The 22,612-nt window shown below is 36.1% G+C and overlaps 1 long non-coding RNA gene across 1 annotated transcript in view; it reads left to right on the forward strand.

Moving 5' to 3' along the window:
* The window catches only part of LOC140595939 (uncharacterized), a 99,032-nt gene extending 84,383 nt beyond the window's left edge, over positions 1-14,649 (forward strand). The window contains exons 5-6 of the long non-coding RNA XR_011997933.1: positions 138-310; positions 9,134-14,649. This is a non-coding gene — a long non-coding RNA (uncharacterized lncRNA). The remainder of the gene's footprint in view (positions 1-137; positions 311-9,133) is intronic.
* Positions 14,650-22,612: the final 7,963 nt, after the last annotated feature.

A 22,612-nucleotide genomic window follows, 5' to 3' on the forward strand; every position in this document is an offset into this window, starting at 1 on the left:
CCGATGTGGGACTCGATCCCAGGACTCCAGGATCATGCCCTGGGCAGAAGGCAGGCACTAAACCTCTGAGCCACCCAGGCATCCCTTATTTTAAGAATTTAAAAAAGAAATATCATGTGACTTTTTTTCTCTCCTAGACCAGAGAATTTGGCAAAGACCCGAATAAGGATAATCAAAGACACCTAACATCCATCTGAAAGTATGGGAACTGCTTATTTTACTGTTCATGCTAGGATTCCATTCTTATGCGCACACTACATAACTTGCAAAGAAGGAATTGGGCTCCAGAAAACTTTTACATGGCAATATGGTAAGGCATAAAGAACACTGGACTATGGGTTGATAGTCCTGTATTCCAAACTTTGCTTTTCATCAAGCCATTTCTCTAGGCCTCACTTTTTCCCTCCAAACATAATGATGAGGATGGATTGGATAACTTTCCTATTTTCACCCTTTTTGGTATTTTGGGATATTTGGAATGCAGTCTACAACTGATTCCCTCTCATGTTTCCTACACTGTCCACCTCAAGCATTTTGCCTTTTCCTTAAGGTTTACACTTTCTCACAGACACACTCATTGACTGCAAATGACTATAATTCTGAGAGCAAAACGAATGACACATCATGGAGCACAGTAAAAACAAAACCAAAGCAAGAACACGTTGTCTAACATGAGCTCCTATGTAATAAAACCTTTTTAACTCCTTACTGAGAAGTCCCTGATGAAAAAAAAATCATCCCTGACTTCTGCCATCTACAGGTAGGTGGTGATCCTTGCACATATGGAAACCATTTGAGGAAATGCCCACCATAAACAGGTTTATTGTTACCTTGGAAACCTGGCATTTTCCCCCTTTAAATTGCTGCTGTATTCTTTGTTTGGGGAATTAATTCTATTAATGACTGGACTCCATTATAAGGTATTAAAAGTAAAAATACTGCCTTTTAAAAAATATCTACTCTTTTAGCAACTTTCAGTTATGTAATATAGTATTATTGTTTGAAGTCACCATGCTGTAAATACCATCTCTCATTATTTATTTATTTTATAATTGGAAATTTGTATGTTCTGACTTCCTTCACTCATTTCTCCTACTGCTATTCCCCCTTTCCCACCTCTTCCTTGCCTCTGGTTGTTTTCCATCCTGCTGCTAATTTAAACTTCCTGAAGCCTAGCTCTGAAATTATTAATTCCCTGCATAAAAAAATCTTCAGTGATGCATCTATTTATAGCTCTTGGAGGGATCTCTCTCCTTGCTTAACTCCTACATTCTAAGGGACTTGACTCAGTATTTGACTTATTTTTTCTCCTCCAGACCATGTGGAATTTAAAATTTTTAAATATTTTTATAATCAAAATAAAAAATTAAAAGTTAAATTAAAATTTAAAATTTTTAATCTTGTGAAATATAAGATATAAAAAAGTACATAATGCTTATATGGATAGTTTAACAAATATTTATACAGTGTAATCACTTTACAGGCTGTAACTTATAACCACCATCCAGGTCAAGATACAGAATGTTACTGATACACAGAAAGCCTCCTGTGTATGTATTTCCAATTATCCTCTTCTCAATCCCAAGCTCTTTTCCTTCCTCCAGAGATCATCACTGTCCCAACTATTATAGAAGTATTTCTTTATTTTTCTACATAATCTTATACTTGGGTATATACCTCTTAACAATGTAATTTGTTTTTCTCTGTTCTTGACCTTTATGTAGAATTGTATTCTTTGTATGACTTGCTTTTTTTGTCTTGACAAAGACAAAAAAAGACAAAATTTTAGGAATTATTTTAGGAGACAAAAGACATTATTTTAGGAATTATTCAAATTGTTGTTTGTAGCTATGGATTATTCATTCCCACTGCTGATTAAGACCAAAATTTATTTATCCATTCTGTTGTTGATGGATTTTTGAATTGTTTACAGTTTTTGGTAGTGATAAACAATGATTCTATGAACATTCTTGTTCATGTATTGTGGTATACCTAAACATATATCCCTAGCATAAAGATTTGGGAGTAAAATTGCAGAGTCATAGGATATGCATGTCTTCAACTTGAAAAGATGATATAACATACTTTCAAAGATTTTGTACCAATTTGTATCATTCATATTATGAAAGTTCCTGATGTTCCATATTTTGGTTAACTCCTAATATTGCCAAAATTTTATATTTTTTCTCATCTGATGTATGACTGGTAGTATTTCATCATGGTCTTAAAATGCATTTCCCTGACAAATAGTGACATTGAACACTTAGTTACTTATTTATTTATTCATTTATTTATTTATTTGAGTGAGAGAGCGTGTGAGGTCGGAGGAAGGGGCAGAGGGAGGAGAGAATATTAAGCAGACTCCACATGCAGCCTGATGCAGGGCTAGATCTCAGAACACCCTGAGATTATGACCTGAGCCAAAATCAAAAGCTGGATGCTTAACTGATTGAGCCACCCAGGTGCCCCGACACAGAATGTTTTATTAAAAATTTTTTAAAGATTTTATTTATTTATTCATGAGAGACAGAGAGAGAGAGGCAGAGACACAGGCAGAGGGAGAAGCAGGCTCCATGCAGGGAGCCTGACGTGGGACTCGATCTTGGGTCTCCAGGATCACTCCCAGGGCTGAATGCGGCACTGAACTGCTGAGCCACTGGGGCTGCCTCTTAAAATTTTAAATTTAATTCCAGTGCAGTTAACATACAGTGTTAGTTTCTTTTTTTCCTTTTCTTTGTTTTTTTTTTTTTTTTTTTTGGTATATTAGTTTCAGTTGTGTAAGTTAGTGATTCAACACTTCCAATCAACATTCTGTGCTCATCATAACAAGTGCGCTCCTTAATCCATTCACCTATTTCACCCATCCCCCCACACATTCCCCTCTGGCAACTGTCAGTTTGTTTAGTACAGTTAAGAGTCTATTTTTTGGTTTGTCTTCCTCTCCCCACTGCTCTCTGTTCATTTGTTTTGTGTCTTTTTTTTTTTTTTTTAAGATTTTATTTTTAAGTAATCTCTATACCCAATTTGGGCCTTGAACTCACAACCCTGAGATCAAGAGTTGCTTAGTCTACTGACTGAGCCAGCAAGGTACCCCCATTTGTTTTGTTTCTTAAATTCCACAGAAAAGTGAAATCATATGATTTTTGTCTTTCTCTGGCTGACTTATTTTGCTTAGCATTATACTCTCTAGCTCCATCCATGTTATTGCAAATGGCAAGACTTCATTCTCTTTCATGACTGAATAATATTCCATGTATGTGTATACCACATCTTCACTCATTCATCTACCAATGAACACTTAGGCTGCTTCCATAATTTAGTTATTGTAAATAAACATGGGCAATAAATAAATAGCAATAAATAAACATGGGGGTGCTTATGTCCTTCTGAATTAGTGTTTTTGCATTCTTTGGGTAAACATCCAGCAGTATGATTCCTGGATCCTAGGATAGTCCTACTTTTAATTTTTTGAGGAACATTTGTACTGTCCTCCACCATGACTACACTAGTTTGCATTCCTGTCAACAGTGCACAAAAATTCCCTTTTCTCTACAACCTTATTAACACTTGCTCTTTCTTATGTTTTTGATTTTGGGCATTCTTACAGGTGTGAGGTAAGATCCCATTGTGGTTTTGATTTGTATTACCCTGATGATGAATGATACTGAGCATTTTTTCATGTGTTTGTTGGCCATCTGGATGTCTTTTTTTTTTTTTTTTTAAGATTTTATTTATTTATTCATGAGAGTCACAGAGAGAGTAGCAGAGACATAGGCAGAGAAAGAACCAGGCTCCACGCAGGGAGCCTGATGTGGGTCTTGATCCCAGGTGTCTAGGATCATGCCCTGGGCCAAGGGCAGGCGCCAAACTGCTGAGCCACCTAGGTGTCCGCATCTGGATGTCTTCTTTGAATAAATGTTTATTTATTGCATGGAATATTTATTTATTTATTTATTTATTTATTTATTTATTTATTTATTTATTTTAAATTTATGATAGTCACACAGAGAGAGAGAAAGGCAGAGACACAGGCAGAGGGAGAAGCAGGCTCCATGCACCGGGAGCCCGACGTGGGACTCGATCCCGGGTCTCCAGGATCGGGCCCTGGGCCAAAGGCAGGTGCTAAACCGCTGCGCCACCCAGGGATCCCGACTCGGAATATTTTAAAATTTGATATTGGTCATTGGAATTTCCTCTTTTGTGAAGTTTAAATCTTTCCACCATTTTTACTCCTGTGTACGTTTCTCTTTCCTTGTTATTTGTAGCAGTTTCTTATATTCTGGGTACTAGTTCTTTATTAGTTATATGGATGGCAAATATATTTTCCTACTCTTAGAGTTGAATTTCTGTTCTTTCTCTACGGTTGTTTGTAAGTAGGTCTTAATTTTAATTTATCAGTGATTTTTCCATTATGAGTACTTTTAGTGCCTCTTTAGAAAATCCTTCCCTGGTCCAGGGTCAAGAAGAAATCAACCAATATATTCTAAAATTCACTGGATTTGAGTTTGTGTGAGATATAAAAGAGGGGTCCAATTTCATTTTTTTCAGAATGGCCCAGTATCTTCTTTTAGAAAGTCCATTCCATCCTCATTGCTCTCCTTTGCCATCTCTGTCATGGTTCAAGTGTCACACAAACCTATTTCTATGATGTTTTTCAGCTCTCCTGCTCTTTCTTTTACTTTTCTGTCCCTGTGGTAATACCATACTGTCCTGGTTACTATAGCTTTGAAATATGTCTGGTTGTCTAATAGAACAAATTTTCCTTTCGGTTTTTTCTCTTCAAAAGTGCTATTATGGGGATCCCTGGGTGGCGCAGCGGTTTGGCGCCTGCCTTTGGCCCGGGGCGCGATCCTGGAGACCGGGGATCGAATCCCACATCAGGCTTCCGGTGCATGGAGCCTGCTTCTCCCTCTGACTGTGTCTCTGCCTCTCTCTCTCTCTCACTGTGTGCCTATCATAAATAAATTAAAAAAAAATTAAAAAAAAAAAAGTGCTATTATGAACTGAATTGTGTCTTCCCCACAAAAGATATGTTGACATTTCTAAACCTCAGAATGTGACTTTATTTGGAAATACAGTGATTGCAGTGGTAGTTAGTTAAGATGAGGTCATACTGGAATAGGGTGAGCCCTCATTCTTTTTTTTTTTTTTAAGATTTTATTTATTTATAAGTAAATAAATTTATTTATTTCTGTGTGAGAGACACACACACACACACACACAGAGGCAGAAACATAGGCAGAGAGAGAAGCAGACTCCCTGCCTGCAAGGAGCCTAATGCGGGACTTGATTGGACTCTGGGAGCACACCCTGAGCCAAAGGCAGACACTCAACCGCTGAGTCACCCAGGCGTCCCAGTGAGCTCTCATTCTAATATGACTGATGTTCTTATAAGATGATGGCCATATAAATATAGAGACACAGGGAGAATGCTATGTGACCATGAAGGCAGAGATAGAGTTGTGCAGCTGCAAGCCAAGGAAAGCTGAAGATTGTCAGGAAACCACTGAAAGAGAAAAGGTAAGGAAGACTCCTCTGAATAGGTTTCAAAGGAAGCATCAACTTTTGTTAACACCTTGATTTTGGAATTCTAGTCACCTGAACTATAAGACAATAAATTTGCTGTTTTAAACCATCCAGTTTGTGGTACTTTGTTATACACAGTGTCCCTAGGAAACTAATAAAGTGCCTTGATTGCATTTGGCCTTTTGTGTGTCAATATAAATTTTGAAAGTAGTTTGTTAAGTTCCATAAAAACTTGTGATTTTATTAAGATTGCATATTTTTATTAAGATTGCATGTTAAGTTCCATAAAAACATGATTTTATTAAGATTGCATGTTAAGTTCCATAAAAACATGATTTTATTAAGATTGCATGATTGCATTGGGGAGAAGTTACATATTTTTACTACTGAGTGTTCCTTGAGTATTCAAGGAACCATTACTTAGGTTGCCTTCAATGTCTCTGAACAAAGTTTTAGGATTTTCTTTATAAAGTTGTTGGAAATCTTTCATGAGATTTATCCCTAAGTAATTGGTAATGTTTAATATTATTGCAAATGATATCTTTTTTTTTTAAAGATTTTATTTATTCATGAGAGACACACACAGAGAGAGAGAGAGAGAGAGAGAGTGAGAGGCAGAGACACAAGCAGAGAGAGAAGCAGGCTCCATGCAGGGAGCCCGATGTGGGACTCGATCCTGGGACTCCAGGATCATGCCCTGGGCTGAAGGCAGGCTCTAAACCACTGAGCCACCCAGGGACCCCAAACTTAAATTTTCTATTTGTTGTTGGTATAGAAAAGAAATAGAGGTTTTAGACATTAGTATTCAGTGACTTTGCTAACTTGCTTGTTCTAAATTATAAGTTTAAAAAATAAATTATAAGTTTATTTGGATTTTGTATAAAATTATTACCATCTGTAAATAATGACAGTTTTTTTCTCTACTTTAGTTTCTTATTTTTAATTTTTATAATTTCTTTATGAATGTGCCCTCCTCTACGATGTTGATTAGAAACAGTAATAGCCAGTCTTCTTAACATGGTGAATTATATTACTTAATTTTTGTTTATGTATTTGTTTTTTAAAGATTTTATTTATTTGACAGAGACAGAGAGAGCACAAGCATGGTTAGTGGGAGAGGGAGAAGCAGACTCCCCACTGAGCAGGGAGCCTGATGCAAGGCTCCATCCCAGGACCCTGGGATCATGACCCGACCTGAAGACAGAAGACTGAGCCGCCTAGGTGTCCGACATTACTTAATTTTTGAATATTAAACCAACCATGATAATTTTGATGCCAAAATCATGATCTATTATTATTTTTCTATGTTGCTAGATTAGTTCGCTATTAGTTCGCTAATATTCTATTAGAATTTTTGCATCTCTATACTCATAAGTGAGTTTGGTCTATAATATCTTTTTTTCTTAGTTAAAAATTTTTAATTAATATATTTGGTTTTTAGAGGAATTGAGCAAAAAGTAGAGTTATATACCCTCCCTACTCACCCATAGTTTTCCCTATTATTAATATCTTGCATTAGTATAATAGACATTTATTACGGTTGTTGAACCAATATTGACACAGCATTTTTTCTGGTAATAATCTTTTCTTATATCAAGTTTTGTTATCAAAATTACGTGAGCCACAAAAAAAATTAAAAAAATTATGTGAGCCACATTAAATAAACTGGCAATATTTCTTATTTTTCTATTCTCTGGAAGAGTTTATATACAATGGAAATTGTTAATGCTTTGCAAGTTTGTGAGAACTTAAGAGTAAAGTCATCTAGGCCTAGAGTTTTCTTTGTGGCAGATTTCTTTAAATTTCTAATTTAATTTCTTTAATGGTTATAGGACTTCAGAGTTTTCTATTGCTTTTTAAAACTTTTTAAGAAGATTTATTTATTTATTTATTTATTTATTATTTATTTATTTATGAAATATATAGAGAGAGCTATTGTGTGTGAGCAGGAGCAGGGACAAAGGGAGAGGGCGATAGAGAGAATCCCAGGCAGACTCCTTGCTGATTGTGGAGCCTGATCTTCAGATCATGAACTGAGTTGAAACCAAGAGTTGAATGCTTAATGGACTGAGCCACCCAAGTGGCCCTCTATTGCTGCCCCCACCCCATTGCTTTTGATGCCAGTTTGATATGCTGGATTTTTCTATGATTTTTTTTTCTTCTTCATTTCAAATTTCAAGTTTATTGGCAAAAGTTGTCAATAATATGCTTTTATTGTTTGTGTGTGCACAATCAGTATTGGTATTGTTTTTTTTTTAATTTCTGATATTTGTTATTTGTTCTTTTTTTCCTGATTCATTTCATCAGAGGTTTGCCAATTTTATTAGTCTTTTCAAAGGAGAAACTTTTAGCTTTTTTGGTTCTTCTTCATTAGCTGTCCTCTATTATCTTTCCTTCTACTCTCTTTAATTTTGTTTTCTTCTTTTTGTCTAATTTCTTGAGATAAATACGTAGCTTATTAATTTTCAGTCATTATTTTCTAGTATATTTAGTTTATATATTTCCTTCTGAATACTGTCATAGCTGCATCTTAAATTTCTAATAATCAGGTTTTTTTAAAAGATTTTATTTAGGGATCCCTGGGTGGCGCAGCGGTTTGGCGCCTGCCTTGGGCCCAGGGCGCGATCCTGGAGACCCGGGATCGAATCCCACATCAGGCTCCCGGTGCATGGAGCCTGCTTCTCCCTCCGCCTGTGTCTCTGCCTCTCTCTCTCTCTCTGTGACTATCATAAATAAATAAAAATTAAAAAAAAATAAAGATTTTATTTATTTACTCATAGAGACCGAGAGAGAGAGAGAGAGAGAGAGAGAGAGAGAGGCAGAGACACAGGCAGAGGGAGAAGCAGGCTCCTTGCAGGGAGCCCGATGCAGGACTTGATCCCTGGACCCCGGGATTACACCTTGAGCCAAAGGTAGATGCTCAGCTGCTGAGCCACCCAGGCATCCCTTGTTATTTATTTTTGACCCATTTGACTCATTTTATAATTTCTCAAAGAAACAAATGGAGATTTTGGAAGTCATCTTCCCACATTATATACTGGTCAGAAAACATCTGTATGATTTCAGTCCTTTGAAATTTGTTGAGTCTTGCTTTATGACCCAGTATATTGTCAATTTTTTGTAAATGTTTCCATGTACTTGGTAACTGTGCATTCTTCAGGTGTTAGAGCCAGTGTTTTATGTATGCCTATTAGATCACTTTCTTACTTGTGTTGTTCAAGTATTTTCTCCCTATTTTGGGGGGGTTTGTTTTATTGTTTACTGAGATCTTTTAACATAATTGTGTGGATTTTTTATTTGTCCTTGTAGTTTAGCTTTTGGTTTACATATTTTATAGTCACATTATCAGGTGCATATAATTCTAAAATTATGTTTTCCTGGTGAATTGAAATTTTTATCATTATGAAACCTCTTTATATTTAGTACCTTTTCCCTTGAAGTTGATTTTGTGTTATATTAGCATATATATATATACACTATATATATATGTATATATATATATACACACTAATTTTACTTTGGTTATTATTTGCATTGTTTCCATCCTTTCAACTTTTCAATGTTCTTTTGTTTTTTATTATTTTTAACATTTTATTTATTTATTTAGAGAGAGAACAAGAAGTGGGGAGGAGCAGCGGGAGAGAAAGAGAGAATCTCCAGCAGACTCTCTGCTGAGCGTGGAACCTGATGGGAGGCTTGATCTCATGACCCTGAAATCATGACGTGAGCCAAAATCAAGAGTTGGACATCTAACTGACTGAGCCACCCAGGCACACCTTCAATGTCAAAGATAAGGATTTAAAATCCAGATTGAAAATCCTTGTTTTTCAAACTGGAACATTTAGTCTGTTTGCATTAAATGTAACTACTGATGTATTTTATTTAATTCTATCATTTTATTTATTTATTTTTTAAATTTGACACACCAATATCTTTCTTTCTTTGCTTCTCTCCAGATGACTAAGTATATTTTTTAAAAATAATTCCCCCCCCCCAAAAATAATTTTTTCCTTTCTTATCTTGGTCATTATATGCTTCAATTTTGTTCATTTAGTTACTGACCTGTACATTACAATAATTTATTTACTGAAGTCTAAAGTTAATACAACTTTGCCCTTCTTTCAGGTGGTACAAGTAATTTTGTATTGCTTTGCCCCTACCCCCAGCTTTATTTTTTCCTCCATTTTTTCTGGATTATTTCAACTTTATTAATCCACAGAAATTGAGGAGGCAATTTAGGAAGACATAATAAATTTAATATTGTTTGATATAATTTTACAATAGTTTTAACTAGAAATTCTAAATTTACTTACGTGTGTCTTCCTCTGAGTTTCAGAGCTGCTACGGAAACTTTTCAGTTGGCATATAAATTCTTATGTTTAGACTTTAAAGATTTTTAATAAGTGGTGCATTCTAAGGGTGGATTTTTTACTCTAGCATCTTTATTGCATTGGAACAATTCCAGGCCAAATATAGCCACTTATCCCGTATAGCACTTGGTGAGCATGTTTAATCTGAAGACTGCTGTATTTCTTTTAATTTGGAAAAGTTTAAGCCATGTCCTCAACCTTCTTTTTGTGGCTCTCCCATTAGACATATGCTGGAGACTCTCAATTGAGTCTCTATACTTTTTAAATACTTTTTCATAATTATGTTTTTACTTCTTTATCTCACTTTCATAGGTTCTGCATAAATTTCCCAGTACACTTTCATTTTATTAATTCCCTCACGACTATCTAGCTCACTTATTTAAGTTGCTAAAAGTTAAACTCTAATTTTTATTTCCAGGACTTCTAACTGTTTTTTAAAAAAGATCTGTTCTCATTTCATTTCTGCTTGTTTTATAATTTATTGATTTTTTTTCCATAAGAGTATTATTACTTTATCTCTTTGAGTATCCTAAAGTCATGTTAAAATTCCTTTGTAATTTTCATTTTGTAGTTTCTGAGTTTACCTCATGTGTTATTAAACTTTTGATTCGTAGATCTGTCTTGAGGGCAAGTATTTTTTCCCTGTCTTTTTTTTTTTTTTTTGGTCACTCCTCTGCTTTGTTGCAATTGTCTGCTCATAGCTTCTGTTGTCCTCTGTTCAGAATCAGGTGGTAGGGACAACTCACTGGTGATTTGAGGATAGCACAGATCCACTTGCTTAGCCAGTGGCAGCTCAACCCATATCCGGACTGCAAAGCTATCTGCTTTGTCTTAAGAAGATGGGCACATAGCTTTATGTAAGTTGTAGCCCCAGCCGGCTCTCGGGTACAGCTCTTTCCAGCCTCCTTTCCATGCCAGGCTGTTATTTCAAGCAGTGAGACTGGCTCTGGTCTTCTGCTTCAGGTAGGACACTTTTAGTCTACATCATCTTAAAAATATAAGCTCCTGGCTGCCTTTGCCTGCAGCATGCACCTGGTTTGTTGCTTTGTGTTTCTGTTAGGAGATTGTTCTTTTGGGATGTAAGTTCCATAAGAGCAGGGACTTTGTTTTGTTCAGGAAGGAGTGCTGTGACTTAAATTGGATGTGTATTACATAATAGGTGCTGAATTAAAGCTTGTTAAATGAATGAATGAAAGTTCAGTTACTGAACCACAGAGATGTTTGTCTCTTTTTAAGCTTGGCTACATTTTTTAAAGATTTCTACCTTTTACATTTTAATCTTTCATTGCTTATTTGGAGTGGAGAATGAGTGGCTCAAAGCATGAATTTTCAACATCTTGATCTGAAGTTGTGGCCAAATATATTTGTTAATACAGTTAATCATTTGCTGATTAGGGATGAATAGTATGTGTTACAGTTGTTAGTACTTATATCTTACACAGCCAAATGCTTTAAAGTTTTAAGAACTTGAGTTCCACAAACTCAAACTAATTTCCTAAGCACATCTTGATTTAATTTTCCTCCATGGCTCTAATGGTGGATAACATTAAAAATTTCACATTATATTTAGCTTGATGGAAATCTGCCAAAAATAGTCATTGAACACAGCTTGTCTAATTAGCCCTTTTCCGCATGACTGTAATTGTGAAAGTGGTGGAAGGTTCTGCAGAATATAATATGCCCAAAGAATTAATTAGAACCATGCCACCAAGGAGGATTTGGTATATGTATTAGTTTTCTCTTGCTGCTGTAACAAATTGCCACAAATGTAACAGCTTAAAACAATATCCATTTGTTATCTCATAAGTATAGAACAGAAGTCTGGCATGGCATGGCTGGATTCACCATTTAGGCTCTGGAAGAGCTAAAATCAAGGTGTTTGTAGGGCTGCACTCCTTTCTGGAAGCTATTGGGAAGACTTCCATGTCTAACCTGCATTAATTATGCCTTTTATTTCTGATACTTTGACATCTAAGACATTGCTGACCCTGGAGAGACTGTCTGTCTTAGGGTTAGTTAATTTCTAGAGATGGTAAGTAATTTACCAGCAAGTGTGCCTCCCACATGCATATTAACCAATCCAGAAAATGATTACACGGGAGGCAAGTCTGTGGGGCCCGAGGGGCCGAGTGAGGTGGGGCCGGGTGGCTTCTAGCTCCACACGTCCAGGGAGTAGTGGCCCTTGGTCATCAGCTTCTCCATTGGGCTGTCACACTCAGGGCCAGTATTCCCCTGCTCTGATAATCAGAGGTCCAGGTACTGGGCAATTAGGACAGCTCCTCAGAGCCTATTGAAATTATTCAAACTAGCCAATCCTAACCTGCCTACCCCTACTTTGCTCATTCCTTCCTAGAAACTACAATAAAGACAATTACCTACGTCCCCCCCCCCCCCCCCCATTTGACTGACCTTAGTATTTTCCTGTGTGGCCTTGGGTATGATGTGCCTATTCCTCTTGGCAACTGTGAATAATAAACTATCTTTTTAATGGCAAAGGTCTCCTGATCACTTGGCCTCACCATATCTAAATGATAATAAAACCTACATTTTAAAACAAGCTTATTCAGGTTGTGGGCAGAGCCCAGTTCTTTTTCATGCCTTGTGCATGGCCCCTCTAAGAGCTTCTAGGCAGAACATTAAGTCCTTCTCGTGCTTTGACTCCCTCTTCCACTACATCTCTCTGACTTCCTTGTATCCTTGTAAGGGCTCATGTGATTACATTGGGTCTACCCGAATAATCCAGAATAATTTCCTTACTTTTGATAAGGTCAGGTGATTAATGATCTTGATTACATCTGCAACATCCTTTTACCATGCAATGTAATCTAGCCACAGAAGTAGTACGAGGGGGCAAATAATCAAGGAGGCCAAAATTCTGCCTACCAAAGCATTTTAGAAGTTAAATAAGAAAAATACTGATTTCAATATTTGCGCTGAGAAGACATCATGAGAAGTTGTAATATGTTTTTATCTGTTCATATTGCAGACTGTAGTCTCTTGAGTTTATTTCTTTAAAATTTCTATGACTGAGATTGCTTTACACCATAGTATGATTGAAAGAATAACGCTGTAAAGTTTTTAGTTACTCAGATATGAATCTAGTTTTGTTCCTATGGTGCGTAAGGCCAAGATATTAAGCTTACATGACACTCAGACTGTGCTCTATTTGAAATTCCTTTTATTTCTGTAAGGGGGATCTTAGGTGTTTCTGTGTCCCTTCATGCACATTCGCTCTCACAAGACACCTTATTGCTTACTATATTTTTCCATGATAGTATCATTATGTGGATTTTGTCTATTTTCTCATGTACTCATTGGGGGAAAAGTTCTGAGGCACGATGACATGTTGAAAGTTTAAACGGTCTGACTTATATTTCCTAGGGCAAACAGTTAAAAATGCCTTATCCTCTGAAATTAATATAGGACCAAATAATGCAAATGTAAAACATCTCAGAGACAAATATTTTCCAAAATCACTTTACCCCAGTACCTACAGGCTCCTTGAGATGGTCACAAGTATGTTCCTCTTGCCTTCTGAGTGCTCATCCTCATTTCCTCTAACCCTGTTTTACTATGCCCTCTACTTTTTTCTTCATTCTTTTTTCTTATGTCTACTTCTTCCTTTCTCCTTTCCTCTCCTATTTTTTCTTTTTTCCTTATGTGCTTGCTCTGATCCTGCTTTATGGAGTTCATCACTATGCGATTTCATCACTCTATGCTAGTTTTTCAGTTTCTTTGGATTGCTCTCTTACATTTTTCTTTTCATTGTATTTTTCCAGCAAGCATTGTTGTCTTATATCTTCTGTTCCTTAAACACATTATTTCCTTTCAAAGCACACTGCAATCAATTGTCTGACAAATAGTACCCACTGAAGTCTATTGGTAGGTGAGGAAGGAGAAATAAAATTAATGAAAAATAATTGCCATGTGACCCTAGATTTAGTCTTCCTCACCTATATGGTGATTAATCCCATTTTCTCAAATTTAAGCTTTAATTTTCTAACTTGAGAATATTATAGATTAGAATCACATGATGAGGACAGGTAACCACTTGAAGGTTAAGTGTTTTTCAATTTCTTGCCAAAACAGGAGGGCATGGCAGCCTTATGAGATGGCTCAGGTTCAGAGACATGCTTCTCATGTTTTTCATGCCTTTGTAAAAGAAGTTCAGAGTTGCTCCAGCTCTAACATCTCATATGCCAAGAGTTCTGAATTTATCCCTGAAGGGTACACTGTGGTTAGTACACTATGTGCTTAATGAGTCTCCAGGGATAAAACTTGACTCTGAACTCCTTCAAATATGAACTGTCACTATTTTCCCAATGTAAGTAGATTTACCATAGCTTTGCCATTTGCTTAAGTATGTTGCTGTGCTGTAGTTTTAACTCTTGCAAGATTGGTGGGGCTTGCATTTGGCTGTGGTCATGTTAACAAATCAGACTTGGCCTTTGCAAAATCATTTTGCTTTTAAATAGTCAAACCTGGTCTTTGAAAACCCCTAGGACCTTTTGTGAGGCTTTTAAGAAAAATATTTTGTGAGAGTAAAGTCCAGTTGTTTTTTTCCTTTTTTTTTTTTTTTTAAACTGCCACTATCATGGGAAATCTGGGCAGATGAATCAATTACCCCTGTTTCAGAGTTAAAGCAACGCCATACATAATGCAAATGGTAGCATTTTTGCCTGTGTTAGAATCACACTACCATTTTCTCCTGCTATAAATACAAAAAGAAATAAAAATACATTATTTTGCTATTTAACCAAATGATTCTGGTCATTTCTCTTTGTCACTAGGTTATTCAGAGTGTAATCTCTTTTCAGCTGTAGCAATGGGATTCTTTCCTTGTGTACTCATGATAATCAGGTGAGACATTTGCTGTGATACTTTGAGGCTCCTATAATTGTGGCACTTGAGAGATGCTTTTCTGTGAGTTTTCTGTCTACAGTAAGCTAATGATCGAGATCACTAACTTGAGGTAGGATTTACACTAGATTTTCCTCCTTTCACAGTCTAAAATTTACAGTACATTGGGGCTCTGATAACATATATATGTATATATATATATACACATATTTTTTACAGTGTCAAAAGAAATAAAATGTAAAATGTAGCAGGAAGGATTTAAGATCAAAATAATTTCTTAAATGCTGAAATTGTTAAGGGATTTAGCATTGATTGAGAGTCTGCTATGTGTCTACACTTTACACGGATCATCTTATTTAATTCTACTAACTACCACATGAGGGAGGTATTATACTCCTCATTTTATAGGTAAAATGGAGACAGAGAATTAGTAGTATTTAAGGTGACTGAGAGTGGTGAAGCCAGGATTCAATACTGGGTCTGTCTTCCTCCAAGTTTTATATTCTTTTCAGCACAAGAAGAGCCAGGACAGTTTTCTAGTTTTTTTTTTTTTTTCACCTGAAAGTCTTTATGTTCTTATTCCCAGAATCAGTTAATTGAGACCTGCAGGTGAAAATGATGGACAGAGAACTCTCCTCAGTGTTGGGAGCTCTGGGTTCTAGAGCTATATCTGGTCTCCACATATGAAAGTAGATGTACAGCTGTTGGCTTTGCCTGGACTTTGTCAGTTGTAAAGCACTGTTTATAGGCAAGGTGCTATTCATGGATAAGAAAATGTCATCCTTGGTTTTCTTGTTGTGTAGAAAGAACACAATTTAGGATTTTCCCACTATCACTCATTTTACTCAATCTTCTACTCTTGGTCAGAGTGGTTACTATTAGAATTCACGATTGCTTGAGTGGAGAAGACATGGATAGTCAGCCTAACTCATATCTGTTGCCTAGCTTAGAGTGTTACAGAACTAGTAGGACAAGAAAAGAATATAAATAGATCCTGTCTTGTGGCAAAAAAGCAAAAAACATAATAACTTTTGGATTAAATTCAGGATTATAGGTCCTACTGACTTTTGAATTCAGTCCAGGATCATAGGTCTTGTCACCAGTCAGATCCTAATGAAGCGACCAAGTTCAGTCTACTTTTGGGCAGGTAAGGTTACATTTATACTTCCTGAGTAAAGCAACGGAGGCTGAGAGGTTTTGCAACTTGCCCTAGGTCACAGAAGTGTCCTACAGAGAGGAAAGAGAGAGTAGAACCATCTCTGAGTACAATGATCTTCCTACAGTAAAACACCAAAGGAAGTCTTGGTTTTGGAGATGTTTCTTTTCTATTGGAGCCAGGGAATGATCTGTCTCATTTTCCGAATCAACCATTGTGTTCAATCTAAAACGATAACTATACTCTCTGAAGAAAAAGGACCTTATGTAATAATTCCCTCTAACAGATACTAAAACATCCAAGTTGCACCTGCTGGCTCCAGATGTCCATAACTTGATCATCGAACACTTGCGTAAGTCCTCTGGTTTTAGAACTAGGCCTTTCATTACCTTTTGACAAAACTTCCTTTAGTATCCTCTATTTTCACTTCAGGTGTTTAGAGCCTGCTATGTTATTTGTCATTCAATAAACTAAACTGTGAAAAATTACCAGTCGCTGATTATACCTGGTGTATATATTTCTATGCACCACTCCAACATTTAATGTGGCTCTGTGCTGGAATGGTCTTCATGACTGCACATGCTGTATAGTGACTTGTTAGGGAAGTTGTGGAGATGATCCATGTATTAGATGACATCTTTTTTTTTTTAAGTTTTATTCATTTATTTACGAGACACACACACACAGAGAGAGAGAGAGAGAGAGAGAGAGAGAGAGGGAGGGAGGGAGGCAAAGACACAGGCAGAGGGAGAAGCAGGCTCCATGCAGGGAGCCCAATGTGGGAATTGATCCCAGGACTCCAGGATCACACCCTGAGCTGAAAGCAGACACTCAACCACTGAGCCACCCAGGCATCCCGTATCAGATGAAGTCTTAAGTGAATTTTTGGACTCTCTCATCCTGTGAAGCTATGATTTTGTAATAGCAACATTGATTAGTTGAGAGAAATAGATCACTACTTGCTGGTAATAGTGATCAATGTAGTTAGCCATTTTATTGATTTTCTCTTAAAAGATTTAAAACTTTTCATTCCGGTGTAGTTAACATATAGTGCTAGTTTCAGGTGTACAGTACAATGATTCAACAATTCTATATAGTATTTAGTGCCCATCAAGATAAGTGTACTCTTAACCCCTTTACCTGTTTCACCTATCCTCCTACCTAATGGTAACCATTAGTTTGTAGTTAGGAGTCTGTTTTTTGGTTTGCCTCTTTTTTTCTTTGTTCATTTGTTTTATTTCTTAACTTCCACATATGAGTGAAATCATATTGTTTTTGTCTTTCTATGATTGACTTATTTCACTTAGCATAATATTCTGTAGATCCATCCATGTTCTTGCAAATGGCAAAAACCTCATCCTTTTTTAATGGCTGCCTAATATTTCTGTGTGCGTGCGTGTGTGTGTGTGTGTGTGTACCACATATTTATCCATTTATCTGTGGATGAGCACTGGGTTGCTTTCATATCTTGGCTATTGTAAATAATGTCGTAGTGAACACAGAAATGGATATGTCTTCCTTCCTGAGTTGGTGTTTTCATTTTCTTTGGGTAAATACCCAGTAGTGGAATTATTGGATCATATGGTGTTTCTGTTTTTGGTTTTTTGAGGAAACTCCATACTGTTTTCCACAGTGGCTGCACCAGTTTATATTTTCACCAACAGTGCACAAGGATTCCTTTTTCTCCATGTCCTTGTCCACACTTATTATTTCTTGTCTTTTTTATTTTAGCCATTCTGATTAGTTTTTCTAAACATGAACCATTTTTTAAAAAGATTTTATTTATTTATTCATGAGAGATACAGAGAGAGAGAGAGAGAGAGAGAGAGAAGCAGGCTCCATGCAGGGTGCCTGATGTGGGACTTGATCCCGGGTCTCCAGGATCACCCCTGAACAGAAGGCAGGCACTTAACCGCTGAGCCACCCAGGGATTCCCCATTCTGATTAGTTTAAGGTAATATCTCATTGTGTGTGTGTTTTTTTTTTAAAGATTTTATTTATTCATGAGAGACACAGAGAGAAAGAGAAAGAGAAGCAGAGACACAGGCAGAGAGAGAGAAGCAGGCTCCATGTAGGGAGCCTGATGTGGGACTCAATCTCGGGATTCCAGATCACGCCCTGGTCAGGCGCTCAACTGTTGAGCCACCCAGGCATCCCTCTCATTGTGTTTTTGATTTGCATTTCCTTGATAAGTAGTGATGTGGAGCATCTTTTCATGTGTCTATTGCCCATCTGTATGTCTTCTTTGGAAAAATATCCATTCAGGTCCTCTACTCATTTTTTACCTGGGTTGTTATTATTACTGTTATTATTATTTCTTGGGGTGTTGAGTTTATAAGTTCTTTAAATATTTTGGATATTAACCCTTTATCAGATAGATCATTTGCAAATATCTTTTCCCATTCAGTAAGTTGCCCTTTTAATTTTGTTGATGGTTTCCTTTGCTGTGTGAAAGCTTTTTTTTTTCTTTAAGATTTTGTTTATTTATTCATGAGACACACACACACACACACACACACACAGAGAGAGAGAGAGAGAGAGAGAGAGAGAGAGAGAGAGGCAGAGACACAGGCAGGCAGAGAAGCAAGCTCCATGCAGGGAACCTGATGTGGGACTCTATCCTGGATCCCAGGATCACACCCTGGGTGGAAGGCAGATACCCAACCACTGAACCACCAGGCATCCCTGTGTGAAAGCTTTTTATTTTGATATGGTCCCAATAGTTATTTTTGCTTTTGTTTCACTTGCCTCAGGAGACATATCTAGAAAAGTGTCCTATAGCCAATGTCAGAGAAGTTACCCTTTGTGCTCTCTTCTAGGATTTTTATGGTTTCAGTCCTCACATTTAAGATTTTAATCTATTTTGAGATTATTTTGATCTATGGTGTTAGAGAACGGTCCAGTTTCATTCTTTTGTATGTAGTTCTTTAGTTTTTCTAGCACCATTTGCTGAAAAGACTCTCTTTTCTAGCCCATAAGCATGGAATCTTTCTGTTTGTGTAGTCTTAAATGTCTTTCATCAGTGTTACAGTTTTCAGAGTCGGGTCTTTCACCTCCTTGGATAAGTTTATTCCTAGTTATTTTTTTATGTACTATTGTAAATGAGATTGTCTTAACTTCTCTTTCTGCTACTTAATTATTAGTATATAGAAACGCTACTGGTTTCTGAGTATTAATTTGTATCCTGCAAACGTACTGAATTCATTTATTACTTCCATTAGTTTTTAGGTGGCATCTTTTGAATTTTCTATGTATAGTATATAATCTGCAAATAGTGAATTTAATTTCTTCCTTATCAATATGGATACCTCTTATTTTTTTTTCTTATTGATTGCTGTGGCTAGGACTTCTAATACTATTTTGAATAAAAGTAGTGAGAATGGACATCCTTGTCTTGTTCCTGATCTTAGAGGAAAAGCTTTTACTTTTTCACCATTGAGTATGATGTTAGCTGTGGGTTTTTCATATATTACCTTTATTGTATTGAGGTATGTTCCCTCTAAACACACTTTGTTGAGAGTTTTTATGAATGGATGTTAAATTTGGTCAGATGGTTTTTCTTCATCTGGTGAGGTGATCATATGATTTTTATTCCTTGTTTTGTTGATGTGGTATATCACATTTACTGATTGCAAATATTGAACCAACCATACATCCCCAAAATAAATCCCATTTGTTTGTGGTGAATAATCCTTTTGATGTCCTGCTGAATGTGGTTTGCTTATGTTTTGTTGAGGATTTTTGCATATATGTTCATCAGAGATATTGGCCTGTAGTTTTCTTTCTTTTCTTTCTTTCTTTTTCTTTCTTTCTTTCTTTCTTTCTTTCTTTCTTTCTTTCTTTCTTTCTTTTTTCTTTTCTTTCATTCTTGTTGTGACTTTGTCTGGTTTTGGTATCAGGATGATGCTGGTCTCAGAATATATTTGGAAGCTTTCTTTCCTCTTCTATTTTTTGGAATAGTTGGGGAGAATAGGCATTAACTCTTCTTTAAATGTTTAGTAGAATTTACCTGTGAGGCCATTTGGTCCTAGACTTATTTTTTGGTAGTTTTTTGATTACCAAGCCAATTTTGTACTAGTAATTGGTCTGTTTGGATTTTCTATTTCTTTCTAATTCTGTTTTAGAAGATTGTATGTTTTCTTGGAATTTATCCATTTCTTCTAGGTTGTCGAATTTGTTGGCATATAATTTTTCATGATATCTCTTATAATCCTTTATATTTTTGTGGAATCAGTTGTTCTCTTTTGTTTCTCATTTTATTTATTTGGATCTTTCTCTTTTTCTTGATGACGTTGGCTAAGGATTTATTAGTTTTGTTTATTTTTTCAAAGAACTAGCTCTTGGTTTTATTGATGTATTTTTTTTTTGACTATGTCATTTACTTTTTCTCTGATCTTTATTATTTCCTTCCTTCCTTCTACTGCTTACTTTGGACATTTTGTTGTTGTTGTTCTTTTCTTTTTCCAGGTCCTCTAAGTGTAAGTTTAGATTTTTTGGAGTTTTTTTGTTTTTTTGTTTTTTTTTTTTTGTGGGCCTGTATCAATATATGTCCTTCTTAGGACTGTTTTTTCTTTTCTTTTTTTTTTTTTAAAGATTTTATTTATTTGTTCATGACAGACATAGAGAGGAGAGAGAGGCAGAGACACAGGCAGAGGGAGAAGCAGGCTCCATGCAGGGAGCCCGACGCCGGACTCGATACAGGGTCTCCAGGATCACACTCTGGACTGAAGGTGGTGCTAAACCACTGGGCCACTGGGGCTGCCCTTTAGAACTGGTTTTGCTGCATTCTAGAAATTTTGGACTGTTGTGTTTTCATTTTCATTTATCTCCATATATTTTTATTATTTTTTAAAATTTATTTTTTCATGAGAGACAGAGAGAGAGGCAGAGACATAGACAGAGGGAGAAGCAGGCTCCTCACGGGGAGCTCAATATGGGACTTGATCACAGGACCCAAGGTCATAACCTGAGCCAAAGGCAGATGCTCAACCACTCAGCTACCCAGGCATCCCTATCTCCATATATTTTTAATTTTTAAGATTTCTTTGTTGACTCATTGGTTGTTCAGTATCAGTTTAACCTCCATGTTTGTTTGTTTGTTTTTGTTAGTTTATTTCTTGTGATTGATTTTTATTTTTATACCATTATGGTTGGAAAATATGCATGGTATAATTTCTGTCTTCTTTAATTTATTGTGCCCTAACATGATCTATTTTGGAGTATATTCCATATGCACTTGAAAAGAATGTGTATATTCTGTTGTTTCTGAATAGAATGTCCTGTATATATGTTTTATGTTCATCTGGTTTTAAAAAAAAAAAATTATTTATTTATTTATTTATTTATTTATTTATTTATTTATTTAAGACACACAGAGAGAGGGAGAGAGAGAGAGAGAGAGGCAGAGACACTGGCAGAGGAAGAAGCAGGCTCCATGCAGAGAGCTCAATGTGGGACTTTATCCCGGGACTACCGGTTCACGCCCTGAGCCCAAGGCAGGCACTAAACCGCTGAGCCACCCAAGGATCCCCTATTTATCTGGTCTTATGTGTCATTCAAAAACACTATTTCCTTATTGATTTTCTGTCTGGATGATCTATCCATTGATGTAAGTGAGGAATTAAAGTTCCCTGCTATTATTGTATTACCATTTATATGTATATTAATATTTGCTTTATGTATTTAGGTGCTTCAATGTTGTGTGCATAGATATTTACAATTGTTACATCTTTTTGTTGGATTGATCCCTTTATAATTATGTAATGCTCTTCTTTATCTTTGTTATGGTCCTTGTTTTAAAGACTATTTTGTTTGATTTAAGTATTGCTGCTCCAGTCTGTTTTCTATTTTCATTTGGATAGTAAATATTTTCCCATCCCTTTACTTTCAGTCTGTATGTGTCTGTATGTATATATATATATATATATATATTTTTTTTTTTTAAATATACTCCATTACCCTATGTCTTTTAGGGCATTTAAGCCTAAATGGGCTCATTTTTAAATGCCTCATGAAGTTTTGAAGGGGTATTGGGAGCTTTGGTTCTTCAAGTCCTCTTGGATATTGACATTGAGGCCTGAGGGATGATAGGAATAGGACAAATTTGTCAGTTTCACTGCTTGGCTCCAACCATTGCCATCCTTATTTTCTCATTATCTTCATAGTCTTAAGTCTTCTATAATTTGGTTATATAAACTTTTCCTGCAAAGGGCTAGATAAAATATTTTAGCCTTTCTGAGTCTTATGAGGTCTCAGTTGCATTTTCTTCTCTTCCTTCTCTTCCTTCTCTTTCTTTTCTTTGTCATCTTCAATCCTCTAAAATTGTGAAAACCATTCTTAGATTGTAGGCAGTATAAAAACAGGCTGAGACCACATCCAGTTCAGGGTCCATAGATTGCAAACTCCTAGACTATGCCTTAGCTTTTGTTTGTTTTCAAACACCACCTTTTAACAAATAGGTTGTTTGCATTTTCACTATTTCAACCAATGCTATAGTTAAAAATCCTACTATTTATGTCTTTGTTCATGTGTGCCAATAGAATCCTAGAAGTGGAATTAATCATTAAAGTGTATTTGCATTTAGCTCTAAGACAGATACTGCCAAATTACCCTCTGAATTTGAAAATAAGGTTTATAAGGAAAATAATGGTTTCTCTCTAATAACTTGTGTGATTTTTTTTTGTCTTGATTCCTAGGAAAC

Source organism: Vulpes vulpes, chromosome 16 (assembly GCF_048418805.1).
Source record: "Vulpes vulpes isolate BD-2025 chromosome 16, VulVul3, whole genome shotgun sequence".
Classification (NCBI taxonomy): domain Eukaryota; kingdom Metazoa; phylum Chordata; class Mammalia; order Carnivora; family Canidae; genus Vulpes; species Vulpes vulpes.